The sequence below is a fragment of the Vipera berus genome, assembly GCF_964194415.1.
Source record: "Vipera berus genome assembly, chromosome: 2".
In the NCBI taxonomy this organism is placed as follows: Eukaryota; Metazoa; Chordata; class Lepidosauria; order Squamata; family Viperidae; genus Vipera; species Vipera berus.
The window spans coordinates 104,582,794-104,589,630 of record NC_138203.1 but is presented as its reverse complement, the minus strand read 5'-3'; the positions used below and the strand labels follow the sequence as shown (position 1 = coordinate 104,589,630).

The window sequence follows — 6,837 nt, the reverse complement described above, 5'->3', positions numbered from 1 at the left end:
CAGATCCACTGACAATATTTTTTAGATGTCCTATTGGAATCTTATAAAGTAACCGATAAGCTTTGTGTAGGGCAAGATGTGGAATGCTGGGAGTTGAAGTCCATATATATTTAAGTTGCTATGGTTGACAAACACTGGTTTAAGGGGTGCTTCAGCTGGGAAAGCTGCTTCATTTTGCATGAAGTTGCTTAGCCCAAATCAATAGCTTAGCCTTAGGCTATGCATCTGAATCTTAGGACCAAGAGTGAATTGAAAGCGTAACACGGGTGTTAAATTGCCAGCCCACGGGCCAGATGCATCATGGCAAAACCGCACCCACCCCATTGCCAGCAATGGAAAAAAAGTGATACGTCGCGACATGTCACGTGATGTTGCGAGTTTGAAACCCCTGGCGTAACAGGTTGATTTGAATTATTTGTAATAGATCTGATGAATATTAAAGCATAAGAAGTGAATATGCATATGAGAAACAGGTATTGTTGAATACAGAAAACAGATTTGCATACTAAGCATAAACTAAGTAATTTATAATTGGTACTGAACAATGAATCTTGACATTCTAATTATAAAAAAAACTCCAATGAATATTTCAAGGTTATACCCTTCTGTGTTTTAACCACGATAATCGGGTTGGATGTTGTAATCAATAATAATGAAAGCTGCCCAGAAGTCCAGCTAAATTAAGATGGGCCACACTCCTAATTGTTTTAGAACAATTAGAGCTGATTTGGGATTGAAGCCATGTCTGAAGTCAGATTGACTATTGATCCGCTTCAGTCTTACACAGGAGTGTATCATATCCTGTAGTAAATATGCACTGAAGTGAATTTATCTCACTTCAAAGCCATCACAATCCCTAGTGTAAACGAAAGCTCTTTTTTTGATTAGCGTTATAACTGTCTTTCAAGGAGACAGAACTACCTGTCCTCACAGATGGATATTAAATTACCCTACAGGACAAGTAAAGCATATTCTTAATAGGCTACTCTCTTTTATCTGTTAATTTATGTCTTCAGGCCATAATAGATTCTTCCAAGAAAGCCCTGAGGTTTTGGTAGCTGCTACAAATTGCAAGATCGATCTATCTGCAATTATCTGCCATTTAATTGCAGATGTTAGGCCAGGCCTGATACACATTGCCAAAACCAGGATGAACAGCTGTCTCTCAGAGATACAGCCACCTGAAATTCAGTTTGGCACCAACTATGATCCCAGTATATGGTGGGAATGGGAATAGATACTGTCAGCCATGAAATTATTAGCATCAAGAGGCCCTACACTTTAGATAACTGAATGTGGGACCTTTTTTATGTGATCAGGCCCAAAGTGAGGTAGTAGTTGAACTGGCTGCTTTCACCTGCTACATAGACAGCATCCCTGCTAGGGCTGCTTTGCCTAATTGCTGAGGTGGCAGTAAGGTTTCCCAAACTGTATCCCAAATACAGGATATTTTCAACCAACCATCCCTGGCCAAGGGATTGAAGTGGCCCAGAAATTCTGACCGTCATGTCACCCATGTACCTTACCTAGTCACTGAGGGCCCAAGACACAAGAGTTCTCGCATTGTGTCTGGGTTTTGTACCAGGGCAGCCATAATGTGACCTGAAAATTGGGGGGCATCGAAGTTATTCTTTGTCATAGACATACTGCTTTCTGATTGCTGTGGATTTTGCAATGGAAAAGATCTTAGATGCTTGAGAATCCAGTGGGTTTTCAGTTTCTTGAGGATCTGGTGAGACCTTGGTCATCCATTAGAATAAAGGGGCAACTAGAATATGTGACTGGATACACCAGAGGGGTTAGAGGTTGGATTCAAGCAGTAATCCACACTTCCAATAATAATAAATTTAAAAGCATATGCCTAACATTTGCTATGAAATAAAAGTTTTTCCCAGGCTGTTCAGGGAAGACTTTAAAAAGGTAGAAATGGTACTAACACCATAAGACTGAAGGCCCAGCCCTTTTCTGATATTGCTTTATTTAGCAAATTTCTATAGCTGCCCGTCTTATAAAAAAGTTCCTGTGGGCATCTTACAAGCAAAACAACAAAACCATATCCCAATACTTCACTAAATCAGACACAAATAAGAAAAAAAGCATAAAGGAATAAAGAACCACAAGATTGTGGGAGGACAATTGTCATTTAGTCTCATTCAACCACTTCACAGACTCACCATGAGATTCCTAAGACTGAAGGAATAACAACATTTTCAAAGTTTTCTGAGGGGTCCTTGGTGCTCTCTGAGCTTGGTTGTTTTCTTGCAGATGATTCACTGATGGTGTTACCTAGTTTGGGTAATGAAACACATGCAAGAAAATAACCAAGCTCACGAGAGCATCCCTCATTTCAACCCTGAGCTACGAATATTCTCCTTTATTGATCAAGGCTTTCTGGAAGGCTAACAGATGGGGCTAACTTCACCTCAGGGAAAATGATGTTCCTGAGGGTGGAGTTACAGCACGAAAGGTGCATCTTCTGGGTCCTGACCAATGGAACTCCTTCACAGGCAGGAGACCCATTCCATATTTCTTTTGATGGATGGATGGGTAAATGTAACTGGGAAGAGACAGCTCCTCATCGCACAACATACATATAAAAAGACTGCACAGTTGTGGCCATCTTGAGCTTTGACCTCCAAAGACTCATATTCTGTATAAATTCTAATTTGTATCTTGTGATAAGCCCTTTCCTGATCTCTTACTCATTTCACTAAAAATAAGCCCAGATCTTGGGCAATCTTACGTTACTATGCAACTTTACAAAGCTGAGCAGAAAATTCACTATTTTGTTCCAAATGCTGTGTTGGAATTTGGAAACTTGCTTCTCATCTTAGGTACAAATGCAATTATTCTTTCCTTTCTCACCATCCCAATGGTTTCCTTCCTTCCCTGCCTCTTATTCACCTAGCTTTATCCCCGTTCCTAAATAAGCATTGGCTAATCTCAAAATAAGGGACGCGGTGGCTCAGTGGGTTAGGACACTGAGCTTGTCGATCAGAAGGTCGGCAGTTTGGTGGATCAAATCCCGAGTGCCGCGTAACAGAGTGAGCGCCTGTTACTCGTCCCAGCTTCTGCCCACCTAGCAGTTCGAAAGCACGTAAAAATGCAAGTAGAAAAATAGGAACCACTACGGTGGGAAGGTAACAGCGTTCCGTGCGCCTTTGGCGTCTAGTCATGCCGGCCACATGACCACGGAGACGTCCTCGGACAAACGCTGGCTCTTCGGCTTTGAAACGGAGATGAGCACCGCCCCCTAGAGTCGGAAACGACTAGCACGCATGTGCGGGGGAACCTTTACCTTTACCTTTTTAATCTCAAAATAGCCAGGGAGTGGGGTAGGTTGTGAGAGCGGTTATCTTCCCCAGTGCTTAGTGGAATACAAGGTAGCCACCTCCTTACCTTCTTTCAGAAACAAAAGAGGATCCTGCAGATGCTGGATCATTGGCTATCACTGTTAGAGGGGGTCTGTCTGTTTGAGATAAGATTTCCAGATGATGGGAAAGTGCTATTGAAAAGGCCCTATAAATTAAAGGGCAAAAAAGAGGTAAATTAGAAAATATTCCTGAGGAAAAAATATGAGCCTAGAGAAAACAAGGATGGGCAACACCACAAGCACACTGTTGGAGTTGTCCTGTTGAAAATTTGGAGAAATGCACGAGAGCGGAACAAAAATAGAAGATTGCACAACTGCACCTGCTCTGTGGAAATTTTTTCCCCTATGGTAATTAGTGTGAACACAGATCTCCTTCGAGTTTTCTGACTTAGAGGCTCAAGTATTTTGGACCAAGTCAGCTGCCGCCTTGTTCTTGTTCAGTAAGACTACTTCCCATTCAATTGCTTTATTGATGCAGGTGTTATTCACATATAGATCATAAAATAATTAATAGAGATAACAAGGAATTGTATTGCTTGCTTTCTGATCAGTTGAAGATAATCTTGATAAATGGCATGAACAAAAATACCAGGGTAAAATGGTTCTCTGGGCTTCTCTGTCACTGCAATAACATCTCCTGCAATAACATCTCCTGGGAAGAGGATAGGACATATCACACACACCCCAAGCGGCATTATTACAAAGTCAGCTTAATTGCCCCCAACAATCTGGGTCCTCATTTTACCTACCTCGGAAGGATGGAAGGCTGAGTCAACCTTGAGCCTGGTGGGACGCGAACCTGCACTAATTGCAGGCAGCTGGAACATTTTAGTCTGGAACTGATTTTAACTACATTTCCTTTCTCCGGGAATCTCTGAGATCTAAAATTATGTGAACTGGGAGGTATAAGAATGCAGTCAAACATGTATATCAGGAAGGTAATTCCCATTTATTCATTGGGCTTGCTCTTAAGTAAGTTTACAGAATGTATCAGAATATTCATTCATTCACATTTCTACACTCCATTTCATTTAGGTGACTCTGAGCAATTTACAGTATTAATTACTATTAATGGATCTTCACCCTCTGCAGCTTTAACATTTATGATCAGATTAAGCCAAAACACTACTGACAGGTTTCAGCCCTCTAGCACTTATTTCAGAAGCTTTTTTTCAGTTCCAGGGAAACATAAGTAAATTGAAGCTTATGAAAAGTGCAGTGAAAAGCAAAATCCAAGTTAACTCACTGAAAGCCTGGTGGGTAGCAGGACACAAAGGAGGTATGTGCATATTAGCTTCCCAGTATTCAGACAACAGTTGCAGAGGAAGAAACTAATTTCATTTTAATTAACATAGATATATTTCCTTTTAGCTTTATCAGCTGGTACAAAGTTTAGTTTTCACATTTATTCATGTCCTTGTTTTGAAGCTTCCAAAGAAATGCAGTATTCATCCTGACACTGGGACTACTAAGGAAATATGTGGACTGTATGTTTACATAAAGTTCTTTTGTAAACTACCTAAATTAATCTTCTTCATTAAGTTCACTGACAAGATTGCCAAATGACCTTCATTTAGGATGAGAATGTCATAGATTTATAACACTCTTACAGCACAACAGATTCTTTTGAAAGTCCTATACAAGTTACTTGGAATATGAATTCAGAAATTCTCAGTGTGGTACTGTTATTTAAAATGGTTTTTAAATTTATTTCACTGCGTCTTGCTTCTGAAATTAATCAGCAGGTGGCACTCTACTCCACATATAAGCCATAACTTGTCTAGACAGATTTGACAAGATTCTAAAGTTATAGATATCCATTTTGACAGCAAAATCCATTTAGACCTTTTGAATGATTTTTTTTAAAAAAAAGAGTAGTGGAAGCTTCCAGCAGAAGTAATAGGTCAATCATTAGTAACTGAATTTATTTTTTTGTAATATATTTTATTATTTTTTTTTAAAAAATAAATCATTTAATAATTGGTGAACAGTGTGCTGCTGTCTGGGTTACATTTGTAAAACAATCATTAACAATTGATTTTGATAATCCATAATCCACATAATGGTTTTAGCTGATTTCCTCTTTTCCCAAAATATCCTCTTTTGCAAACATTGAGTTAATACAATTTGTATTGTGATAGATAACAATTAAATATATATTTTTCCCAATATTCCTAAAAATAATAATCACGTCAATATAATATTTCTTTTCTCTCCAATCATTCTGGTTGCCTTATAGATCCTGTTAGTCCTTATTTTAATTTGTTTCTCCCACCAAATTCTAGGCATTCTTACTGGTTAAGATTTTCTCAAAAATTAATTACATTTAAAAATTTAACTCTATTTTTCCATATGAACCATCTCACACTTTTACATTTCTTAAGGAATTGATAAAATGAGAAAAAAAAGGAGAGCAAGAGTAAAGAAACATAAAAAATAACACGTTTGTTGAAAATCTTTTTCTTTTTCTTTCTGCTTCTCTTATCATTTCCTTTCTCTCCGATGTTCCTGACATCTCTACAAAGTCCATTTTATCCAATTTGTTTTCTTGTCCTCAGATTTATTTTGTAGTCTTAAGGGATAAGTTGTTTTTTCCAATTCTTGTGAATTTTTTTCCACTAGGATTAAATCATGTTTCCTTGTTTTGTTAAATTCCAAGTCTTTATTTTCAATTCTATATCCATTTATCTGTTTTATCTGCCCCTTCTCTGTTGTTGTTTTCTGGATTTTTTTATTGTAGAGTTAACTTAGAAATAGATTGATTTATATTTTCAAAGTTATTTTGGATTTCTTTGTGGTTTAAAGTCATTGTTGTTTGAATTAGTTGCAGTATACTATATATTTCCTCCTGTGAAGTATTTATGTTTTCTTGATATGGTCTTTCTACATGTCTCTGGTCCATGATGGCCAAGAATTTGAGTTTATTTTCCTTTCTTTTCTCTACAAATAGCTTTAGAGTCCCAATTAAATAGATATTTGTAATCCAAATAGTTCAAAAAAGTTTTTTTTCCTGAAATTTATAATTCTCTTTGTCTACAACCTTGATTATTGTCCTTTTTTTGTCACAGCTGTTCTTTGTTAAAACTTTGAAGGTCACAAACACAGATTAGCTTTTCCCAGGTTTTGCCAAGTCTTATATTAAAATCATAGCTGTCAGTCTTTTTTTAAAAAAAAAAAGTTTTATTAATTTTCCAATTTTACATCCAGATATTTATGAAGCAACGTGGTGATTGGGTAATCAAAAATCCAATAAGAAAATCTTTTTGTACATATTCCAGGCAAAATCAGCAAAAATTCCCTCTCCAATTCCCTTAATTACAATATCGCAATCAAATTACGGTAATACATTTCTAGTTATAGAACAGTCAGTTGAGACAATTATCAATATATTTTAATTTATATTTATCCATGTCCTGTTTTTAAATTTTACCTAACTTCAGTTACAGTGGTCTGAATTAGCCTTT

General features: G+C 37.3%; 1 protein-coding gene across 1 annotated transcript in view; it reads left to right on the top strand.

Annotated features, from left to right (window-relative positions):
• Nucleotides 1-6,837, top strand: part of ING4 (inhibitor of growth family member 4) — a 31,410-nt gene that overhangs the window by 3,828 nt on the left and 20,745 nt on the right. The window lies entirely within an intron of this gene.